The 24395-nt window shown below is 48.3% G+C and overlaps 1 protein-coding gene across 4 annotated transcripts in view; it reads left to right on the forward strand.

The window, feature by feature from the left end:
* Positions 1 to 2572: 2572 nt before the first annotated feature.
* The window catches only part of ST6GAL1 (ST6 beta-galactoside alpha-2,6-sialyltransferase 1), a 44616-nt gene continuing 22793 nt past the window's right edge, over positions 2573 to 24395 (forward strand). Inside the window, exons 1-2 of one of the 4 annotated variants that reach the window (XM_048314064.1) lie at positions 2573 to 2710; positions 16990 to 17144. The gene's annotated coding sequence lies outside the window, so the exon portion shown is untranslated. Of the gene's footprint in view, positions 2711 to 3239; positions 3343 to 16989; positions 17145 to 20450; positions 20542 to 24395 lie in introns of those variants that run through there. The other 3 variants (XM_048314066.1, XM_048314068.1, XM_048314069.1) reach the window with 3 other exon arrangements.

Consider the following 24395-nt stretch of genomic DNA (forward strand, 5'->3'; position numbering starts at 1 on the left):
GGGGGTGGTACAGGAGTCCTGGAACTGGCCTGGGATGTGGCTGGGACAGGACAAGAGGATGCTTGGACAAAAGCCACCTTTATATGCTGTTCTTCTTCTGACTCTGCCCATCTCTTTAGAGTGACAAATCGAGAGGGGTGACTATGACTCCCAGCACTTTCCCCTGAACTGCTTGTTCTGCAACATAGGAAAAAATTACTTGGATGAAGATGCTGATGCCAGCTTTGTTCTCCAGAAAGAAGCTCTGCTGGAAGGTAGGAGTCATGAGCCTGAGAAAGCCAGCACAGCTCAGCACAGCCCTCTGGAATTTGGATGCTCTCCCTCACTCTCCCTGTGGTCTCCTGTGCTGCTTGCCTGGGGGCATGGCAAGGTGAGTGGGTGAGGTTCACCCCCCAGAGGCTCCTGGGCTCCAGCACACTGCTTTTGGTTATCTGCAGATTTTGTAAGAGTTTCCAAAGGTAGGGGAAAGGTTTTCTCTACTATGGGTGGTCCCTGTTCAGGTACCCTTATGGTCTGAAACCTCATTACAGCAAGAAGGGAGGGATGAGCAGTTCATGTGTGTGTGTGTGTGTGTGTGTTGGGGGAGTGTTACAGTGGTTTGAGGATTTCTGTACTATCCAGGCAGGTAAAATTGTTAAATTATGCTCCTTTCTGCAAGCAGCACAGCACAAGGGGAATCTGCAATTGAGCCAAGGACCAGCGAGAAGGGAGTGAGTAGAGAGAAGAGGCAGAAAGCAAGCCCGTGTGTTCCTGACCTGGAGCCTTGAAGGGGAGGGCAGGAGGCTTTTGTGCAGCTCCTTGCACTGACAGCAGGTACCTACCTCCACACGGTCTAAGTGCAAAAGAACTGAGAAGATGCTGAGTGAAGGATCTCAGCCCAGGCTAAGACCTTTCTGAGCAAATATCCATATAAACATACCCCAATTAGTGGTAAGTGTGGGCTGGCCAGCTGCCCATCTCACTTATGTCCCTACTCAAAAGAGCCACAGGAACTCATCTGCCTTCGGGTTCAGCACATATGTACGGTTTAACGAGCTTTTAAAGGCCAGAAAGTGCCTTAAACCACTTTGCCTGTCCAGGAAAGTGTCTGCCTGCTGTGAACCCCCAGCTCCAGTGGTCATGCTCCAAGAGCAGCGCTCTCAGCTAAGGGTTCTGAAGGGCACAGGGTGTGTAAACCCACCCAGAACCTGAGTCCTGCACCTTGTCCAGGCAAGCAGGCTCTGCCTCCCTGATTCTCCTGGGCAGTGCATCAAACTGCTTGCAGGGAACATCCCATCCAGCCCCTCTGCAGCCAGGGAGAGGCACCAGGAGATGGCTGCATTGCACATGAAAGCCACAATTCTCCCCTGTCAGCTCTCCCCCCAGCACCTGGCTCAGACTGGTACCAGCCATAACGGGAGTACCCGGGGAGTGCACGGGGTTGCAATGGGAACCTGAATGCTGCAACAGCACTGTGGGATATTTATTTTCTGAGGGTTTATTTTGTAATACTTTATGTATCTCTGCAGGTGTTACATGTTCTCTGATGCTGGAAAGCCCTTGTGAAGACCTTGCTCCGTCCAGTGGGAGCAGAGAGGGATGTGTGAGGGAACATCATCTGCAGCCAAGGTGGGAGTAATGCGTAGTGAGATGCTGATTTTGGACACAAACTTGTAGGATATAACCCCACACCAGAAGCCAACTCCTTTCAAGTTTGAAAAACATGGATGAACCCCAGATACATTTTGCTTGCTCTTTCCAGTTAAGCATTGGAAGCACAGCAGCCAGGATAGGTACAGTGGTACTGTGTTCTGCAGCCCCAGTGGGGACCGGCGCTGATTTAAGCAGGACCTTTGTTTTGGCTTGCACGGCAAGAGCTCAGAGTTTGAACTTTTATGATCACAATAACCAGGTTACTTTGCCTGGAGCCTGATTAGTACATAGCTTGGCAAAACGTATTGCATGCACTGATCCCTGCTTGTGACTTTGTTTGACAGAGAAGAGGCCAAAAGGAGTTAAAGGCTGAAGCCAGCTGCAGCCAGACATTAGCCATGCACCCCATTTTCCACGATGTGGGCATCCCTGGGGTGCAGGGTGGGCCCTGAGGGAGCCATGGCCCGGAGCGCTCTCCCTGGGCAGCACTGAAATAGGTGCTGGGGGAAGCTGCCTGCGGCTCGTTAATGAAGTATTGATGTATCTGCAGTGTATATTCGAAATGAGCCCATAGTGATGGAGTTAGATGGCAGCTCTGCCAGCGTGGGGCTCTGCCCCTGTCTGTAACGGGGTACGATCGCTTTTTTGTGCTTTTCCACACAGAGCTCCCGAGCCGGGCGCACAGGGCCGGCGCTGGGGCTGCCACCGAGGGTGCTGCAGGGTGTGGGGCACTTTGTCCCAGCCGCGTGCGGCACCGAGCGAGCCCCCTCGGCTGGGGCTGCGCTCCGCAGCCCGGATGGAGCACCCGGGCTGTGCTGGGGGGCGGCTCGGGGGCTGCTGCTCCCGGGCAGCCGCTCCTCCTCTCCGCAGCTGTGCCGTGAGCGGCGGGAGGATGAGGAGGATGAGGAGGATGCCCCCTGCCCGCCGAGGCAGCCGGGCTGGCGGCGGCACCTCCCCCGCGCGGCGGCCCCCGCCTCCCCCCGCCTCAGCGCTTTAAATGCCTCGGCCGCGGCGGCAACAAAGGCGGGCGGCGGCTGTGAGTGAGGGCCGAGTGAGGGTCGGCGAGGCGGGGCTGGCGGTGAGTGACCGAGGGTCGGTGGTGAGTGAGGGGCAGCGGGGCCGGGCTGGCGGTGAGCGACGGAGGGCCGGCGGTGAACGAGGGGCAGCGGGGCCGGGCTGGCGGTGAATGAGCGACCGAGCGTCGGCGGTGAGCCAGGACTGAGGGGCAGCGGGGTCGCAGGTGCTGCGGGAGGGCGGGAAGGGCCGTGCCCCGCCCGGCCTGGTCCCGCCGCCCTCGGGGTCTCGGCTCCGGCGTTAGGCGGCCCCCGGGTGCGAGTGGGCTCCGGTGGGCAGCGTGGGGCGGACGAGCGCCAGCTCCGCTGCGGCGTAACTTCTGTTAATTCTTATTATTTATGTTTATAACCCCATCAGTATAAACTTCTAAGAGCGGCAGATGTGTATGGCCGCGGCTGCCCGGGCTGCCTGCCCCCCCTGCTCCTACTCCTCTCCCCGCCGGGGCTTTGGCAGCACATGGTGGCTGCGGAGCCCGCCCGGTGGCGGCACCGCGGGAGAGAGGATGGGCGGGGGATGAGGCAGACCCCGGCTCCTGCCTTCCTCCGGTTTGTGCTCACCCTCGCCTGAATTTGACAGATCCCTGCTGGCCTGGGTCAGCCCGCAGGGACCCGCGAGTCGTAGCAAGGGATTTACTATGTGAATAATTTTAGAAGTACCTATATTCGTCTCTAATAGCACACAGCAGGTCAGGCTGCAGAGAGAATAAATAATGTGTAGCGTGTTTTTTGTGCTGCTGCGTACTAGTCTTTCAGGGCAAGTCTATGTTCCTGCATTTATGAGCCCCCGGTAAATCAGGGCAGTGGATGGGGACCAGGGGGTGAAGGAGTGGGAACTGCTGCTGCTTTATGCTGTTTCCATATCTGCTTGCCACAACTGGATCTAATCACTGACAGTGTCAAAACAGAAATAATCTGCAAGGAGAAAGGTGCCATGGGATAGCAGCTGGATGTAGCAGGAGATTTTCTTGGCTGTGAGGGAGTGAGAAACCAGAGCTGCCTATTAATGTGTGAGGAATGAGTCTAACTCTCTCTCTGTGACTCCTTCTTTAGTGGCACACTCACAGGACTGCACTTGCCTAAAGACTGGTAGCTAACCTGGAATAATTTTTCTGAGCTGGGATAACTTTAAATAGATGGGAGTGCTGTGATGCAAGGCTGCATCATCCTCCTGCTCTCAGAGGGGAGTCAGTGGAAGGAGACCCCAGCAGGACGGGGGAAGTGTACATAAGGTGTGTTACCGAGGGGGAAAGGGACAGCTTTCTGTCCTCAGCTTTTGCTGCAAAAACTGAGTATTGTACTCACCTTGGCTGTGCATCCTGGAAAGTTGTCCTCAGCTCCTGGTGTTCAGGACAAAATAAGGTAACAAACACTTATCCCTTGTGTTTCATCACAGTGCCCTGGGTCACTGTGTCAGGGAAGGCTGAAGTGGAGCTTTAAATACCTGCGCTCATATAGATAAAAGTGATGCTAAATCTTCCCCAAGAGGAAGAATATTACCAGGAAAAATCTTCCCCAAAAGGCCCCTGGGATGGAGGCCAAGAGTGTCTAATGAGGCAGACTTTTCCTGTTAGCTGCAGTTCTTGATGTGGGAGGGTGAAGGCTTGGGGGCTTGGAGTCAGCTGATGTGGGAATCTCAGCGGGCAGGCAGCCCATCTCCAGGTCTGCTCTGCTCTGGGCAGCTGACTGCCTCACCTGGGCATAAGCGACTGCTCTGGAGGTGATGCAGCTGCTGAGTCGAGACAAATCATCTGTTTTCTTCTGGTTTAGCAGATAAATTGTTTGGATGATGGTGCTGCAGGGATGAGCAGCTCTGTAGTGCCAAGGTGTGTGCTCTGTCAGTGTTGGGGACAGGACAGCCATGCAAAGCTGCAGCTTGGCTCCAGATAAATCTATGTGCTGCTTTTCTTTTCTCATTTAATGGTTGCTTCTCTTAGGTAAGCTAGGTACGGTGGAAGGAGTTGTGTTTTGTGGGTTTGTGGGAACATTGGGGGGTCCTCTGCTGAAACGTGTGCCTCTGGCAAAAGTGGTGCGTGGCCTGAAAATTGAGATCAGCACATTAGTGAGTTGCCACATTATCACTGAGCTGCAGTGCTCAGTTTGGCGTGTATGTGTCTCCTGCTGACAGCAAATGTGAGGTTAGGTTTCAGGAAAGAGGAATATGTGATCATATCAACTTAATTCCTGGACACAAAAATATTTGTTGATGTGGCTTTGAGCAGGCTGCCTGCTCTGGTGGCTGCTGGTTTTGTGCCCTTTAACTTGGTTAAAACCAAAGAGTGGAAATGTAGGTGTATCATTGTTCACGGAGACCTAGTTTTCTAGGGACAAAATAGGTGAGTTACTTAAACCTTGTTTTGCAGTGACTGCTGGCAGAGTCATTTCCTGCAGGAGCTGGGAATACACGAGAGGAATTAGAGGTGCCAGTATGAGATGGGCAGGGGTGGTCTAATGAAGGGCAGAGCAGATGCAGCCAGTAATGTTCTGAATCTTAACTGTCCTTGAGACAGCGGTGCAAGGGAAACTGCTGCAGGAGCAGATTACTGTGTATTCAGAGGCTTATGTCCCTGTGGCCTCTGTCGGAGGACAAGCAGGCGCTGAAGGGCAGCTCTGCGCCGAGGGGGTGTGTCCCCAACACTGCCCACACAGACACCTTAACCAGAGCACTTGGGCAGCACAGTCTCACCCAGCTCCTGTCCTGCTCCGGGCTGGAGGAATCAGGGGATAGTAATGGATCAGGTTGTGTTTCCCTTTGCTCTCAAGCTGACTGATGTGGAGGAGATGTTTGAACTCAAGTTCTTTGACTGCCAGTGCTTCTCCTCACGCCCTTGCTCTGTTGCATTGACAGTTTTTGGAAGGACAGAAATGGTGCTGCAGAGTCATGGTCCTCGTCCCTTTCCACAGGAGAGGTTCAGTGGTGTGCACAGCTGCTGGTGAAAATGTTGTTTTCCTGTTCTCTACTCAACATTCATAAAGAGCAGTGTAAAAGGTCTGACAGAATTGTTTTGATGATCATTTACAAAGTATCCAGACCTTTTCCATAGCCCTCAGATTTTGGAAGAGTGATGTAAATCACAATTCTGCACAGGATTAGCAATCAGAGAGCATTATGAATCAATCTGATGCTTTGTCTTAACCATATAGCCCTTCTTAGAATGCTGACCTACATTTTAGAGCTTTCACTATAACTGCTTCACCAAGGACAGACTTTGCTTCCTAGGGTAAGGTGGCCCAGCTGCTGGACATGTTTGTGTTTGAAGAGCATTCCTGGTGGCTTCAGATGTGCTTGAAGTCTGTGCTGCTTGACTGGGTAGCTTGTCAGTGAAGTGTGAAATACAAGTGGTTCCTTTGAATGTTCTTTTAATTGCAATTGTGCTGCTGAAAAAACTAGGAGATGAAATGAGATGCTTTCTGTATAAAGTGTTCTTAGATGTTGAGCCAGCAGGGATCATCGTTATCAGATCCTCTAATCACTTGTGTGATTAAAAACCTTGGGAAATCTTATATGATTGAGCCACTTGCTATTAGGCAAAAATGAAGGTTTATTGCCTTTCTGAATGTGTGCTGCAGCTCAGCCTTTAGTGAGATGTGAACCTGAAGCTTCTGTAAAATCTCTCCCTGTGGGTCACTGATGGCACTGAATGTGAATGCACATCTGCTTTTTCCACTTGCAGGTGAGTTTTCCTGCTGATTCCCCGAATGACGAAGTGAACGATGATTAAAAGGAGAGTCCAGAACCGTGTCTGCAAAGCAGTGACTTGGCTGATTTAAAGCAGCACTTAAGCCCATTTCTACCTGTCATTATGATTTCAGCTCTGCAGGATAGATTCTTTGCTTTGAAGGACTCTGGGAAGCAAGGAGAAGTGTGTGTACTGGTGTGCGTGTGCTTCCCAGCATGTACCAGTAGCTTGGGCCATGGTAAAGGTCCTTCCAGGTGGAGTGTGTGTACAGCAGCATGTTCATGTGCAGATCTTGGGTATGGGACATAATTTGTTTCTATGAGTGTCCAGGAGCTCTGTCTGTGAAATCAGAGCAGAGGAGGTCATTCCTGTAGTTTTTTGTCTCAGCAGGCTCCAAGCGGTGCCTTTGCCTAGCTTGGGTTTGCTGGTCCCTCTGCAGAATTTGGAAACTGCCTGGGGTGCTTGGCTTGGGATGTCTGAAATTAAGAGCTCTGCCACAAAGTCATCCAATGGTCTTGAATGTTTAGTTGTGGTCTGTTGCTCACAAGTTCTCGCAACCTCTGCTCTCAGAGGTTGATGTAGAAAGCTGCAACACAGCATCTTGCTGTTTCTTTTTCTATAAATAGCTGAAATAAAAAGGTCTGTTTGCACATAATATCCCTCCTTCTAACAACAGGATGCTGAAGTGCAGGAGGCCTCTGCTTTTCTACCTTGCCTCCTGTGCCCCAGACCCCTTTGCCTGGAAACGGTGTGTCTGTACAGGCAGAAGAGAGCTCTGTGCCAGACTCTGCTAACGTTTCTCTGTGCTCCTGATGTGTGTTAGCTCTGGGAACAGGCAGCTACTGAAAATGAGCTAAGCAAAGCTGCTCCTGGTACCTCAGTGCTGCTGAGGAAGTGGAGAACCTGAATGCACCCAGCACAGGATGCCAATCTGTCTGGCTGTACATCCCATACTGATCCCTGGTCACTGGTGGGTGTTTGTCACAGAGCTTGTGCCTGGGACTCCCAGAGCTGATGGAAACTGGGAACAAGCTAATGCTCCCTTCATAAATGTTGCATCCATTCTGCTTACAGTGGCTGCAGCAGTTTGGATTTTCAGCTGTAAAATTTTGCAGAAAAATAAAAGTTGTTTACAGCAGTGATTAATTTTTTAATATGCATTTGTGTCTTTGTGGTACAGTGTTTGCTGATTAGGAAATCAAAGGGGTTCCAATCAACCTGATTGTGTTCAGTGGATTTTCTACAAGTACCCTGTGTGTGCCAGCAGAGTCCCAAGTGTGTGGGCAGAATGTGATGACCCTCACTGGGATGGAATGACAATAGAAAATGCCACAGCAGTTGTGCAGCAATGACAGCTTTCTAAAATGGATCTCCTGGGGACTAAAAGACATCTGTGGTCCTGGTTTCCCCCTGCTAATCTCAAGGACCTGCTTTTACCTTGAAATAACATTTAATGCACAACATCAGAATAATGACTTTTTTGTTCTAAATTTCTTTGCAAGACAGAATCCTTAGGAAAGGCTGCAAGCAGAGCTCTGTTGCCTGAGCTGCTCTCTTCTGAAGGCACAGAGCATCCCAGAAGCAATTAGTTTGTATCTTAAATGAATAAATTATTAAAGAAACTTCTCAGAGAAGATGCCTTCATGCTGTGAGTCGCATTGCCTAACAAGACTGAAAATTTGAGTGTGATCCTTTGTTAACTAAGTTGGGTTAATGTTTATTTATTTAGTTGATTTTAGTTTTTATCTCCTTCCATCACAGTTTGGTTCTTCCTAAATTCAAGATTTTACTTTGGTACAGGGATGGATGATCACTGTGTTTATTCTTGGTTATCCCTGTGACCTGACTGTGGTCCTGTTATTCTTTGTGCTTGCAAGGGGTCTTAAGGAAATTAAAAATTTAGGTGTACAAGATTGTAATTGATGGGATAAAAATCTCCTTGTTGGTCTTGTGAGACCCCACCTGGAGGGCTGCATCCACCAGGTCTGGGGTCCCCAGCACAGAAGGACTTTGGCCTCTTGGAGCGAGTCCAGAAGAGGCCACCAGGATTCTTAGAGGGATGGAGCACCTCTCCTGTGAGGAAAGGCTGAGAGAATTGGGTTTGTTCAGCCTGAAAAAAGGAGGGGCTCAGGGTAACGTAACTGGGACCTTCCAGTGCCTGAAGGGAGCCCTCAGGAAAGATGGAGAGGGACTATTTACAAGAGCCTGGAGGGACAGGTCAAAGAGAAATGGCTTCAAACTGACAGAGAAAAAATTCTTCCCTGTGAGGGTGGTGAGGCACTGGAATAGATTGCCCAGCGAAGTTGTGGATACCCCATCCCTGGAGGTGTTAAGGCCAGGTTGGATGGGCTTGGAGCAACCTGGGATAGTGCAAGGTATCCCTGCCTGTGGCAGGGGGTTGGAACGAGATGATCTTTAAAGTCTCTTCCAACCCAAAACCTTCTATGATGATTCTATGATACTTTCTTTTTTTTGGATTGCTTACATTTTTATATAAATTTATATTTGTACTTCTTCAGCTCTTATTTCTCCAGCAGAGGTTCAGTGTAAATAATTGTCAGGGAGTTGGGCACTTTGTAAGTGAAGTCCATTAGCAGAAATGTAGCAAAAATGGAAAAGTTGTGCTCTGGCTTCTCTGGGCTGGTATTTCACAGGCAAGTCTGACTAATACTTTACATGTTTTATAAGAGTCTGGAAGGTGCTGGATGGATTTTGCTCTCATCCACATGATGGTATCTGTGAATATGAAGCTTGTTTTCCATTAACAGGTGTTCTTGCAGTTTTCCACATAAGCATTTTCCACAAATGCTTATGTCCATGAGAGTGTTGCTTTCTTGGGAAGATCATAATAGAGTGACTGATTGTGTCTTAACAAATTTCTTTCATAGCTTGATAATGTATATTTTGTGAAGTCTGTAGCTGCATGGGGAGCTGCCTTGCACCTTTCTGAACAGAACCCATTGTGGTGGGGAAGTAAGTGATGTGTTAGGACTTGCCTCCAACAAATACTGCAGGGGCAGGTTTCAGTTGGACAGGGATGGCGTTCGGGGTGAAGGAATTGAGAACAGAGATGAAACAGTCCCAAGGATACATTTTAGTATTGGAGGCAGGGGGATTTCCAAAGGCAAAAATGGAATGGATAGAAATAAGTGTTGCTTGTGCCTGTGACATGAAAGGGTATTTTTGGAGATGTGGGAGTCCCCAGTTGGAGAGGAAGGAAGAGCAACGGCTGGAATGCCTTGTGTGATGGGTTTCTGCTAATGGGACAAAGTGAGGGATCACTGGCATTTTTAGGCTCTTCAAATTTAATTTAATGTGTGTTTAAAGAACAGCTGTGTTGAATCCTGCAGACTGAGCAGCTACCTGTGGATTGAGGAGTCTGAAAAAGTGATGGAGCCTTGGTGTTGGGCAGTGGTTCCATGTCCTGTGTGCATGGACCACTGCCAGGCTGCCTGCTTTAACAGAGAGGTCAGAACAGTGCAGAGAGGTGGGGGAACTGCATGGATGGGATGTAATTTTCTGTAGATTTATCTGCTGATTTTCAGAGCAGTTGCTACTTGTCTCTTCTGTTTTATTCTTTTATAACATAGCATGGGTGTGGAGTGGCAATTATTTTAGGTTCTGTGGATGTGGCTCAGCAATTTCAAATGTGGTTAGAAGTGTGTTTTTAAAAATTGAGGTGAACTCCTTAAAGTCTGCACCTGGGGTAACAGTCAAATTAATTTTCAAGTGTGATATAGATCCCCTCTCCCTTTCCAGTCTCAGTTTTGGAAACTTTTTACCACTTTGTAAATGACTTTGCAAAACACCCATCTCTTTCAGATGAACTACATGTTCTAAGGTTACGAAGTTTGCTTAGTTACTAGGGGAGTACAGTTGGGTAACTATTTTATTAGATATTCATGGATGGATTGTTTAATTAGATGATCATATGCAATCTAAGGAGAAAAATTCAGAAAGGTTAATTAAGGAATGGTTAGAAAATTTGATGTCAGAAATGGTGTTAAGTTTCAGCATGGACCATCTTAATTAAAATTTGTTTAGTTCATGCTGGAAGTGAATGGAAATTAAGGAAATTTAAGCTTACCATAGCTACAGATGTGGGAGTGTACCAAGGTAATTAATGCATATTAACTCATACTTTTAAAATTAATTTCTGGCATTAATTTGGCTTGATTTTTCCCATCTGTCTTCACACAGACAACACTCTGGAAGCCTCACTTATTTGAGGTATTGCAGAAATGCCTTTTTTCTCCCCGCTATTCCTTTGCGATCTCTGCGCTGAGATTTTACGCTGGGCGAGGACAGCTAGTCGAGCCCTGCCGGTGATGTTTCAAATGCTTAATCGTGCACCTAAACATTGTCTTACTGCTGCCAGCGCTTCGCATCTGTGCGGTGTTCTCAGGCGTGAAGGTCACGTCCTGCCACACGTGCACCGCAGCCCCTCGGTGGGGTGGCTGCCTCCGAGGCTGCGGGGCAGGAAAGGGGCGGCTCTGGCTCTTCTCGTGGCTCAGCTCCGCGCAGCCGAGCCCTGGACCGCCCTTGTGCCAGAGCCCGTCTCAGCAGCGCTCAGCCTGCTCAGCACCTCGGCCGGGAGCCGATCGGGGGCTGGGCTGAGCTGAGAGAACCAGTCGCTGCTGTCAGAAGATCCCTGCTTTTCCTTCCCACGTTCTGCCCACGTGGATTTCCCCTGCTTGCTGTAACTCCCTGATCTGGAAGAAAACAAACGCGGGGTGTGGTTAAACGCTGCACAGGGCTCCGAGTAAGTGGGGGGAACAGCTGTGAGCGTGTTGCCAGCCCCCCACATTCCCCTGGGTGTGCAGCCCCAGCTCGTGCTGTTCTTGGCCAGCTGATGCTGTAGACTGTGGGATGGTGATGATGACTTTTGGAGAGCGTGGGCTATGATGGCTGCCCTAAGCCCACCTGCCAGGGTTTCACTAACCACAGGTTATGCTGGTGGGAAGGGGTTTTTGGCTTGCTTTTTCCATCACTGGCTGTTTTTCTGAAGTGAAAAGCTCAGGCTGGGTGAGAAGGTGATCATATCCTGCTTCTCCTCATCTGAGATTGGCCCACAGGCATGTTTTAATGCTGTGTCTTACAATCTTGAAGTTGTTTTAGAGCATTTCCTTTGTCCACATTCCTGGCTAGCTTTCTCATCCTTCCAGTATTGCTCCTTCTAGCCCCTTTCTGCTCCTGCCAGATTCCTAAGCAGCCATGTCTTAGACAGCTTTGGGTCTCTCTGGTCCTCGAGCATCTTTTAGCCCTTCCACATTCTTGGCCTTCTTTCCCTTCGGTTTCATGAAAACAAACTCCTGGGAAAAAAAATCCCAAACCAAAAATACCCCCACAAGAACCCCTACCCACTCTCCAAATGTCCAAATACATTCTGCCTCTTTTCTCTGTAGTTGCACTTATTATTTTTCACAAAACTGAATTTAGCTGTTGGTGTTATCAATAGTTCTAATGAAATTTTTTATAGCCAGTTACCAGGAGACTATTAGCTGTGTGTTTGTGTCAATAAGTAGATATAATGGTTCAGAGCAGATGAGCTGCAAAAACTACCCCCTTATAAAAGGCCTGTGGAGAAGTTAATTTGGTGTTGCTCACTGGAGAAAGAGAATCTTTAGCTCTGGTTTGGGGAGGAGGATCAGGTAAGTTCAGTTCATCTTGAGTAAAATGGGTTTGAACAGGAAATGTTGGTCTTTGCAATACCCGGGGTAAGCAATGAGAAACTTCTGAGTTGGTAGGTGTGGAAGAAGGGTCCTGCTGGGGCATTGCTGGGACAAGACTGTGGCTGGGTGAGAGACTGGATCAGCCATAACCTGCACAGGTCATCTCTCTCCATGGCCATGGAATAGCTCCTGCTTGAGCTGTGGCTGGGGAGGTTGGCTGTGCCCCTGTTGCTGCATTGTATCCTGGTGATGTGTGGGAGACCAAGTCCTGCTTCAGCTTGCCTTGCAACAGGTGAGTTTCTCTGTTCATGGGAACAAAGCGCAATAGCAGGGGATTTCCCCTCTAGGGTATCCTGATAATGTCCTGATAACTGAGTGTGTCTCTCCCCAGGCCTGTGGCCAACCTAGCAATCACTAACTGGATTTTCAATTCCTGCCCTTGAGGCTGTACCCTGTTCTGGGTAGCAGAGGTTAAGGTCTGGCAGCAGTGATCACATCAATCTCAGATGACTAAGGCACTGCTCAAGTGCCTTTGCTGCTCTCTGTGTCCTTGGTTCCCGAGCTTCTTTTCTGCAGAAGGTATGTTTTTGGGTTTCTTTGTCTTCTGTGGTGCTGCTGAAGGCACAGTATTTGCACAGAGCCAATTCCTCTGAGATGATGATCATTCTTCTGCTTAAGCACAAGCTGCCAACTTACAGAATTAATTGCCAGTGGTCTGCAGTAGCCCTTGACTTGTCCTAGAATTTGCTTTAATAAAAGGGAATGGATCTTTAATGAAAGTGGAAGGACTTCTGTATTTTCCCTGGAAATACAGAAGAGGTTGCAGAGCCAGGCTCTCAGAAGGCAGGACAGCTTTTAAGTTATACAGCTCAAATCTGACTTGTGTGTGTGCTGCAGGTTCTGATTGCATGATTCCACAGCTGCTGCTTGGCTTGATGCTGCCTTGCTCATTGTGCATAACTGATCTGTATTTGTGGTTGTTTGGAGGGGTTTTTATTCTCCTTTTTGCAGCTCTGAGGTTGTGCTTTACTTGTGTACTTAAGCCCTGCCTCAAGGACAGAAACACAAGTTTTCCAATATGCTCCTCTGTGGTGCTGCTCATAAATGTCCGAGCTGCTGCAGTTCATGGTGTGTTTGTGGGAAAGCAGCTCTGTAAATGGGGAGCTGAGGCATGCACAGGGTACTCGGCCAGTTTTGGGTGCTCTTCTGGGAAGCTGCCAGGAATTCTCTCCTCTTAATTTCTGATGTCCATGAAATGGAGTTCTGTGGCTGAGAGCTTAGCCCATGTGCAGACCTGATCATGCGTCTGTCCTTGTGCAAGGGTCAGGCAACAAGGGATGCGAGAAGTTTATTTTAAGGTTTGTTTGATTTCACAGCAACTGTAAAGAAACCAAAGCAGGAATCGCTTCCTTGTCAGCATTGGTTTGCCTCTCCCAAGACTTTATCTGGCTTTTGTGCCTTACTTACTACACCTTAAAAAAAAAAATTATTGAAAAAAACCTCACCCATGTAGAATGTTATTTCGGTGCTGTCATTCAGTGAATGCTTCTGCTGTGTGAAAGGAGTATGCTGTGACAAAAGGAGGGGCAGGATTATAATGTCCTTCTTTTGTGTTTTATGGATAGAGGAGAGGGCTGGGCTCCTAAGTCCACCACATAGGCTCATCCTGCTTGAATGATCAACAGACAGTGCTAATGAAACATTGTCCTCCCTAGGGACCCTCGGTGGGGAGGATAGGCTGTGCAGACATGATTTGTTGGCTGGTTAGCACCAGTAGCCAGGGGAGCCATGGGCTCTGCCAGTGGCCCAAGAGCAAGTATTTGCTCCAGTCATTGCTCCTCCTCAAGCTTGTTCTCAGCCTACCTTCCAGTCCTTGCCTTAGTTGTCTTCATGGATGAGTCCTGGTCTGAAGCTTTTCGGTGTCTCATTCCATTTCTTGTCTGAGATGTTGTCTGGGTTTCACATCCCACTCCCCTGTGTCTGGTAGACCTGCCCCATCCTGGCTTCTTTATTCCTCACATCTTCTCATCTTACTGATGTGACCAGAGGGTGCAGTTGTCCCTGCCAGTGGTGGCATTGTTCGTGTCCCTGCTCCCCAGCCAGTGTCTGTGCCTTCCCAGCCATGCTTGCCCTCATCTGAGCCTCTGTGTTGTGAGGCCTGGGGGCATTCCTGGCTGGTGCTCTGCAAAGGCTTTAATGATTTTCCATTTAATTGTGATTAACCTGACAGGCAGAGCTTTGATTATTGCATTCTGGAAGAGTTGTGGTGGCAAGATTTCTAACTTTGGGATGAATCAGCATTAACAATTAAGCAATAAACAAACACCATTTCTTTTACAAGACGACAGACAGCAGGATGTTTTCCTCTGCCAAAGCATCCATCAGGCTATTGGTTATGCTGTAGCTGGTAAGGTGGGAAGGAGAAATAGTTCCTCACTGTAGAAAGAAGATAAGTCATAAGTCTCCATTGACTGCCAGTGGGAGGGATGCTGAATGACAGAGGAGGCAGTTGCCTCCTCCTCCTGATCCCACAGGCTGGTGATTACTGGCCATTAGTGCAGAGACCTGTCACACTGGAGCCTGGATGTTACTAGAGTGTATTAAATCCCTTCAGGCAGACAAACTCACCTGGATTGGTACTTAATATTCAGGATCTTTCCAAATAGATCCTCTGTTTCAGGAGGGGAGAAGAATTAATGATAAATTAATGAAAACTTTTACATTTCTGAAATAGTTGGTAATTATGGGCCCCTACTTAACCTTGTCATCTTTCAAGATATTGTCTCTTTTAGTAATTATCTGCTTGTATTCCTGATGGGGAAACTTGCAGTGTAGAAATGTTGTGCTGATGAATTTCTCAAACTCTGGTTTGACCCGAAGGCAAGGAGACCTGATCACTCTTGTGCTCATGGCTTTCAAGCTCTGCCAAGGGACCCTGCCCACCCTGCAGCTGGTGGCTCTCAGCACCCAGCATAGGCTCTGTGCACAATCTGGAGGGTGCTGGGCTGTCAGAGGTGTTCCTAAGCAGGCACTCTTGCTGTCCTGCTTTGGTGAGGGGCACATCCTTGATCCTTTTGCCTCCCAGAGATGCTGGTGAATATTTTTGAGCATTTTGCCCTGTTAGCAGGAAGGAGTGGGTGGATGGCTGGGAAGCTCCCTTGGCCCCAACTTGGCTGCTGTGCTTCCTCTTACGACTCTGTGCCTGCCCAGTTTCTGCCACGGCAGAGGTTGCATTGCCTCTGGTGGCACCTCGGGGCTCACTTTCCAGTCATGTATCAAGGCAGACTTCAGCAGGGAGCAGGTAGCCAGGGGTGGATTGTTGTATGTTTTTAAAACTGCTGTCCCTGAAGAAGTGCTGCCTGACTGGACAACCAGTGTGCCAGGCTTCTTCAATTGTCTGTGCTTCTCTGCATCCCTTTTATCTCCTGTTTGCATCATTTTTCTCACTTAAATGCACCCTTTCTGCAGGCCACAAAGTCTGGTGGGAACACAGCCTGCAGCAAGGGGATCCTGCTGAGCTTGCAGGCCAGGGACTTCCTAGCCTGGCATGTAAATGTGCTGGGGCTCTGGCTCACCATGACTCATTCAGCCTTCCTGGACTGCCTTACAGCTCTCCTGGGGTCTGCCTGTCTAGATTTCCTCACTTGCTGTGATGGCTGACCCCTTGCTCAGTGAGGTGCTTCTCAAAGATGCACCTATGCTGAGGTACTGCTGCAGGCTGGCAAACACAAAGAATGTTATTTTTCAGTCTAGCAGATAGTTGTTTCTTTTTTTTCTCGTTTGACCTAACCCTCAAGTATCATTCTAGTTTCACTCAGTCTCACCCGGCAGGAAACTTCACCAGCCTGTGCTGGTGGGACCTCAGTGCTCGTGATAGGGCATTGTGTGCTAATGTCTCTTTGCATGAGCAGCAGCACCCCTCGTTTTAATATCTTCCTCCTTTCTTGCTTTTTACTCTCTTTTTCCCCATCTTCCTCCTTTTCTTCATCACACAAAATGTATAAAACCTAAGCTTACTTTTTCCCCACTGCTTTCCCTCCCTTGCTGTGGTGTGCTGCTATGGGTTAGGGTCCTTGGATGGTTCAAGCTGGCAGTAATTTGGGATATGGACATCTTGAGACCTCTTACTAAACTGTTAAGTGCTTGGGCTCCCTACTGAGAGCAGAAAGCTGAGCTGCTGGACTCGGGGTGGAACATATGCCAGGCCATGCACATACACTGGAAACTTGCCCAGGGCAGGATAATTAGGGGAGCCAGTGTTTCCTCAAGCGGACCGTGTGCTCTTGCTTGCTAAACAGTCTTGTGATTAATATCTTATTTAAGAGGATTTTAGGACATGTGCTGCAGTTACACTGAGTTTCTTTTAGAAGTAGGGGAGAGGTTAGAAATAGAAGCTCTGTAAAGGCTCTTTTGTGTTTCCAGCAAAGGTCATCAGGTAATTGCAGTGCATCGCTACTCCATCGTGTCAGAGTAGGCAGTAGGTTTTGCTATGGATAGTTCAGTGGGAGAAGGATCCTTAAAGGGCTTTGCACATATTTTTGTACAGGCTGCATTCTTAAGATCTCCTTAGAACCATCCTCCAACACAAAGGGTGAGTTCTTCTGCCCTGATGTCAGCATTACCAACTCACCCTGGCTCCTGCCATTAGACTCTGGTGAGTTCTGCAGCCAGCAGGTGTTCACCAGCAGATTTTGTCTTCAAAACAAGGCTCTATGTGCTGTTTTACTCAAGTAATGTTTCAAGATGTCACCAGCTTGATTGTTGGCTTTATCCAGGACACACGGTGTGGACACAGCACTCTCCGCATGCTCTGGGTGTTTCTGTGCCACTGCTGATTTGCTGTGTGGTCCCAGCTGGTGGCTGTAGTCTCCTGTCCAGTGTTTCTGACCAGTCTGATGTGGCTGTCTAACGTCTTCACCTTAATTTCTTTCCTAGGCTAGAGGGGGACATGGGAGCGTGAAGAATTGCATGGAGAGCACTGATGTGCTGCCTGCAGTGGCATCTCCTACAGATCTTACGTGGCAATCTGCTGCTGCCTGGAAGGGATTGACAGGAACCTCTGTGGACAGCAAAGGAACCTGGAGATGAAGGTGATGATCATGGATCTTCCTATTTTTTTTTCCCTGCCCCCTTTTTCGCTTACACATGTCTGCAGCAAGAGCAAGGCTGCTTTCAATGTGACAGGGCCACAGACATTGAGGCACTGCTGTTTGCACTGAGGCTGTCTCATGTTACATGCAGAGTTGGGAGGATGGTAAAGAAAACAGGGAGGGTTCCCTGATACTCCCTTAGCAACTATCCTGTATTTCTCTTTAAAGTGAAATAAAACATATATTCTGCTTCTTGTGGGAGCCCTTGTAGAAGCTGATGCGTATTGGTTGTGCACCAGAGATAAGAGTCTGATATCCAGTGTTTATTATGACTTGCATAAAATAAATATGAGATGTGTACTGGGGCTCATTTTGGTAAGGGCTTTCTGTGAAACCCTTTGGGGACATTGCCTTTGGCTCTAGGTTAGAGTAATTAGCTGCCTACTTACACAGCTGACCTCTGCTGATCATGCCTGAAGTGCTTTTGTTGGTGGTGCCACTACTTTCCCTACCACTCTTCCCCACTGGCATCCTGCCCCTTATCAGAGCACTGCAGTCCTTTGGCTGTTGCCCTCCAGGATGATGAGTATCATGTGAGCCATTGCAGCGACTATTGCTGGTGCTGGAGCCTCCATTTTTCTCTCATGCATGGGAAAGCTAACTTGGTAGAAAGCATTTTTAGAGGCAACTGCAAATGTAAGTATTGGGTTTATGGCTGTTTTCACGCATGAAGAAGGTTTGGGAGGACCTCATTGTACAGCTGCTTCTGTAAATGTTTAACTTGCTGGCATCAAGAGTGCCAGCTGTTGCTCTTTACTTCCTCTTCTGCTGGAAACATGCTAATGTCCTCTCCTCCACTTAAAACCTGATCTTTAATATGGAAAATGCACCACCCTTTCTTACTTTCTGGCTGAGCAACACTTCTCTCTCCCAGAGTTGTGTTACCTTTAGCATTGCAAACTGTAATGCTTGGGCATGGGTGGTGGAGTTCCAGCAGCTTGCCTGCCTGGGGTCTGCTGAACTTCCAGTCCCAAAGAGGGCAGAGAGCAGCCAAAATCTGCACAGAGGTCAAGACAGCTGTATGGAGCCTGGGGAGCATTGGCAGGAGGTAGGTGAGTGGAAAAGAAAAAGCATGGCCCATTGCCTTGGACATCTCTGGCAGCTGCTCTTTTCATGGGGAAGGAAGAAAACTACACTGGAGACAGCTTGATTTCTGGTTAGGTGGGATTGGGTGGAGAATAAAGGATTAAAGAAGCAGGTCAGCCATGGAGCTCTTCTGCTGCAAAACTTCTTGGTTTTGGTTGTTGCACAGAAACAAGGGGTTTTTAGTTCTGTTTTTCTTCCTTGTTCCTCTGTGGAAATCCTCTCCTCGCTGGAAAAAGATGTGACTTGGGATGTGATGCCAGGAGAGCTGGTGAAATAGCTGGATCCCATGTGGACATGGGAGCCTTCCTCTCTGAGGCTTTGGCAGCACAGGGCAAATCCACGTGCATATGCAAGGCACAGATAGGCAGCAGGGACTGGGACTGTTGGCCTTGACTGGGTGCCTGCCTTTGGGACAGCTGAAACCCAAGGCCAAACTCATCTTTCAAGCTCAGATAGACCTTTTGTGTGGTGATATTCCTTCTCTTAATGAGCACTGGTAGCACTGAAGAGTCACCTTCCTTTTGTGCCAGAACAAAATCTTGATCCCCTTTTGAAACGCTCAAAAGTCTTCCTGTTGAACAGTCAAACCCAGCCCTCTGTGACTAAGTCTGGTTTCAGACTAGGCAGCCTGGTTAGGCCTGGCTTGCAAGATGGCAAGGCTGCTGGAAGAGATGGATATTTGAAAACCAGCAAAGTGATGTATTTGGTCTGTAATATCTGTATCTCTGGCCACCCTCTTGCCAGTTACACTGTTTTACATGTTAATATCTGAAGTGAAAAAGGGACTTCCCTTTCTTCCTTTGGGCACATGTGAAATAGGGAAGTAAAACCAAAAACAGGCACACACCGCCCTACATGCCTCAGTGCTCCCTGTGGCTGTATGGGAGCCTCTCACCCCTTCCTGCTTTAGAAAGGGGTAGAGCCTGCCTGTTGGAGAAGAGGGTTTGTTGTGTGTTGGGCATAGATGTTCAGAGGCAGAGGAGAGGATAGGGATGCACTTTGGTGTGTTGTGTTCAGGTTTAGGAGTGGTTTTCCAAGTTGGGTGTCCAGGTAAGTGGACACCAGAAGCAAAGCCTTCGACCATGTACTAGAATAGTTTCCCTTCAGGATAATGGGATGATGCACATGTAATGGTGTTGTGTAAGATGAACAGAGCAACTAATTCTGCTTTTGCTGAAGTGCAGTGTGAACCCATGTGCTAGTTTTGGCTGTGGTTTCATGTATACTTTAGAGAGAGTCCCACCAGTGCTCAGTCTGGGGCAGCTCTGTCAGGAGCTGGGTTTTGGTGTATGTGACTCTGCAGCTGCTCTGGTGGCAGCAGCCTGTTTCCGTGTACTTGTGGCTTCTCCTCTCTGTGAGGTCCTGTGGCAAGTGATACTCATCTCAGACACTGCTTTGCACTTGAAACATTTTGTGGGACTTGTACATGAGCTCTGAAATACCTGGGTGAGCAGAAGATATGAGCCCAGGACAAGCACTGCATGCAGTGGATCTGGGAGAGATGGAGGGGAAAAGCTGACCAAAACTGAAAATAAGGAAAGGACTTCCAAGAAGGAAGGTTAGTGGAGGGTCGGAGGAGACCTGGCAGTGGGATCTCACCAAGGCAGGAAGGCAGCTTCCTGCTGCTGCACTGTGGGAAAAGGCCACAGAAATTAGGGCATCTCCTTGTGCTGTGTGGATGCTGGAAGGGGTGCGAGGGGCCTTAGGGCAGATTTCCCAGGAGGAAGAGGAGAGTCCTGGAGGTGCAGACACAGTAGGAAAGCACCCAGTTCCTCATGGGTAGCACACATACCCACCTCCAGCCTCCCTCCCCTGCTCCACGCAGCGCTGTGCATCCCTGGGCTCTGAGCACAGCTCTTACACGAACCACTGCGGTTGGTGACGGGCGCTCAGCACCAGCGCTGCTGCTCTGTGGGATCAGGCAGAGCAGAGCACGGGGCTGCTGCTCTGTGGGATCAGGCAGAGCAGAGCACGGGGCTTTCATCTGCCCTGGCAGCAGCAGCAGCGCCTTGGCCACGTCAAAGGCTATGGGGGAGGGAGCCAGCACCTCCAGACGAGTGTGTGGGGAATTTCTGCTCTGCTCCCCTGCTCTCACACAAATGATTTTTCACCTCTTTGGGCCATAATCTTCCGAGACCTCTGGAAGAGCTCTGATGTTCAGTCAGCTTTTAAAGACCTCCCGAAAATGGCATAGGAGGTTTGCTGCAAGTTTCTGAAGTACTGGTGCTTCCCCTCCTTGAAATGCCTACAGGTAATGCTGTGCAGAGATCCAGACAAGATAAAGAACCTGTGAACTGGGGTAGGCTTATAATTTTTAGCCTTGTACTTTGGGGAAAAAACCCCTTAAATTGCTGTTCTGGCAGACTTCAGAAAATATTCATCAGGCTGATGCATTTTAACTAGTGATTTCTATATTTGTTACTTTAGAGTGAGGAAGAAAAATTCAGAGCTAACGCCATGTAAAAGTAATTTCCTTTGACAACGTACAACTCTGGCCTACGTGCATGTTGGACAGCTTATGAAAAAGCTTTTATTTCTGAAATATCACTGTATTATGAATGCATTATTACTTAACTCAAAAATAGATGAGGATATGTACGTAAATATATAAGTACACGTATTTGTTATAAATCCGAGAGAGAATACGTGTTTCAGTGGAACAGAGCCACCTTAGCTGAACTGGCCTGATTCTTAAAAATAATTAGAAAAAAAACCCCAAACCAAAAACCACAAACAAAAAGACCAGTGAAATGCAAATTAAAAATACTGAAATAGTTTAAGACAACTTTGCTGGGCTGCTCTGCTGTTTTTCTTTGCTTTAATATTAAAGTGCTGTGGCTCTTCCTACATGTTATTCTAACCAGCATACCCAGGGCTTGAGGGTTCTCTGCCAGTTTAGCCTCAGGGGATACTGGTATGACAGAATGGGGGGGAAATTGTGTGCCTGTTGTCAGGAGATATCCAGGACTTTGTATCTTCAGATGCTTGTGCAAGCTTAAAACACAGTATGGTAGCAGCCAACCTCCCATCCTGTTAACCTGGAGGGGAGTTTGTGGAGAGGAGAGCAGGGTTCATTGCTGTTAAGGATTCTTTTGGCAGGAAAGGAAGGAAAGGGAAGATGAAGGGTCACCTAAGATCAGCTCCCATGAGACTGTGGTGGCATTCCCATCTGAAGTGCTTAAAAATTTGTCCCTTAGAAATGTACTGGAGTAAAGATAGGCAGATTTGTTTAAATAAAATGAATGAGTAACTTTTAACCTAAAACTTGGTCTGAGCTGGATCAAAAGTCAGCCTTGTTTAATGTTGAGTGAACTTTAAGCCTGGTGCTTTTCCACTTTGGGCTTGGATTGGTTGTTGAGCAGCAAGAAGAAATGGCCTTGTGCTAGAGGTGACATCGGATCCTCTCCCAGTCTGGAACACTGTGGATGTTGTGGCACTGAGTGAGATCACTGCTGTTGGAAACACCCAGCTCTTGCTCTAAAGCAGTTAGGCATGGTGTCCTGTGAGTCACCCCCCACAGCTGGCAGCCACCACCAGCCTGTGGAACATCTCTGCTGGATTTCTGCAGGCTCCTTGTCTGCGCAGGGGTGCATCCATTCTAGGCATGACAGATGCCTGACTTCTGTGTCTGGGAGAGTTCCCTTTGTGAAGGAGGAAGTCTGGTGTCTATGTGGCCAGGTGGCACTGGGTGGCAAGAAGGAGCTGTGTGTGCTTGTGAGCAGGAGCAGCCCTTGGCAATAACATCCTCCTGCCATTCCTCCATGTATCATCCTTCCTCTCATATCTCATCCATCCTTGCAGCAAAAGGCTGGCTGGTTGTGCGAGTAGATGAGGACCTTTCATTGCTCTGGGAGGCTCAGAGAGCTTTTTTAAGTCTTACAACCACTTTCTAAGACTGAGAAACATGTTGTACGTTGGCAGTATGAGAGCCAATATTGAATGGAGGAGATACAAAAACGTCTGGTGCCTCCTTTACTGCTTTAGGGAGTAACTTATGCTTTTGTTGGAATTATCTGTCTAGATCTCTCCCTCCATGCTGCAAGTTGTTACCTGGCTTTGATGAAAAACGCATTTGTGCTGAGGCTCATTGTTAGTCTCCCTTTTTTCCCTTTTCCCCTGCTTTCTCAGGCTTCCTGCCCTGTGTTCTGTACCCCCTGCACACTCAGCTGCCTGGCCATGGTGCTGGTGCCAGGCTCAGGCTCAGGCCGTGCTGGCTGCACTTGTGTGTCCACAGCACTTCAGAGCCTCTTGTGGGTGTGTGGGGCCCAGGAGAACAGCAGGGGACTGACTGTGGCTGTGCTTCTCCCTGGCACTGTGCATACCTGGGGAAGAATGGCCGCCATTCGTGCCACCCTGGGAAAGCAATAATCCTGCAGATTTCAAGAACTGCTGCTGCTGTGGGTAGTGACCAAGTTACTCCTGTCTGCTCATCCGCAGGGATGGCACAATGGGTTGGCATCCTTCATAGGGAAGGCACCAAGTCCCATGTACATGAAATGTCTTAAATACCAGAGGGCAGAAAGCTGCCTGCTTCAAGGAGTGGGGATGTGGTTCAGATCCATAACAGATCCATCCACTTGTCATCTGCAAGCTCTGCTGCCAGACTTGGTTCTGAAGTGCCGACTGTAGGAAGTGAATGATGTGTTTGGGAGCAGGAGCTGGGTAGTGCTTTCCAGGCTTTATGCCTGATTTTCTGATGGGGAAGAAAGCAGGCTAAAAACACTGGGAGGAGGTGATAAAAGACATTAACATGGCCTTTATTGCCTTCTTGACCTCTCAGAACCCCAGTAACCTTTACATGTGTTTCAAGCATGGTGTTTTCCTCCCTCCAGCAACTGTGTAGGCTTGTTGTGTTTCAGGTTAATTCATGCCATGCCCACAGCAACACTGATTCATCGCTGGGATGCTGTCAGGGTGTGTAAGTAGGGAAGAAAAAGGGACTTCTTTGGCTGTGTTGTATGTGGCACCATGGAGCTGCCAGATAGGTGGCATGCTCTGTTTGGGAGCTTACAGCTGGAGGGGGTGCTAGGCTTTGCCAGTCCTCCATCCCACCAAAGAGTGAGCATTGCACATCAGAGAGGCACCTGTTTGTTCCAGCAAAGTGTTCTCCATGCCGGATCCTTAAACAGAGGACATAATCTTGGGTTTGGGTAGGAGGTACTGCTGAACCTGCTTCCCTTTCCAAAACATTTGGATGGATGCTGAGGGAAGAAAATAGCAAGGAGGTTTCAAATGCAGACTTTCTCAGGAAAGTTGCATTAATGTTTTCTGTTCTAAATACGTGTGCAAAACTTTGAGGGTGGAGGTGTGTCTTAAGCTCTTTAAATGTCTTTGAATATGTCTAGGCACCTGGATTTGTGCATTACATTTATATTGCCTATGATTTATAAAACTGAATTGTATTTAGGCAAGGTCGCTTCCCTAAAACTATTTTTGTGGGCTTATTGACAGTAGATGTATTTGAAATGCCAATACAAGGGGACAGTGTTCCCAGATGAATGTGTTTGAAAAACAGGGCATCATTTGCTATTATTACTGAAGTTCAGGCACCTCAAGAGCTCACTGTGTGAGGATATGAATTGCTGACACCCCTTGGCAAAACATACTTGTCATCTGCTACTGCAGATATTCTGACTTTTGAGAACCTGGCCACTGCTTCAACAGTGAGCAATATCCAGGATCTTGGGGTATATTGATTCCTGTGTATCTGCTGCCTTGGCTGCTCTGCTGCAGCCTGACACTGAGCTTGGACCTGGCCTTTCTCACCAGCTTGTGTTGAGTTATCCCTGGCTTTCCTCTGGTCGTTTCACTCTCAGTTTAACCAGTAGAAATGGTGATGCATGGCAGAAGTGGTATCAATTAAGCTTTCCTATTGCTGTGGCTATGGAGACCAAAACCAAGTGGTTTTGAATAGTGGAAAAACATCTGATTGTCATAACACTTCTTTTTTTCTCTGCCTCTTTTTCTACCAGAGACAAAATAGTTAATGCTAATTTTGAAGTTTCCATTTGTACTCCATGCCTAAAATTCCTTGCATAGGAAGGAACTACTTTGATTTATACTGGATAAATAATTGAACTGCTTGTTACATGTTAATTATTTGCT

This window comes from Corvus hawaiiensis, chromosome 10 (genome assembly GCF_020740725.1).
Source record: "Corvus hawaiiensis isolate bCorHaw1 chromosome 10, bCorHaw1.pri.cur, whole genome shotgun sequence".
NCBI classification, from domain to species: domain Eukaryota; kingdom Metazoa; phylum Chordata; class Aves; order Passeriformes; family Corvidae; genus Corvus; species Corvus hawaiiensis.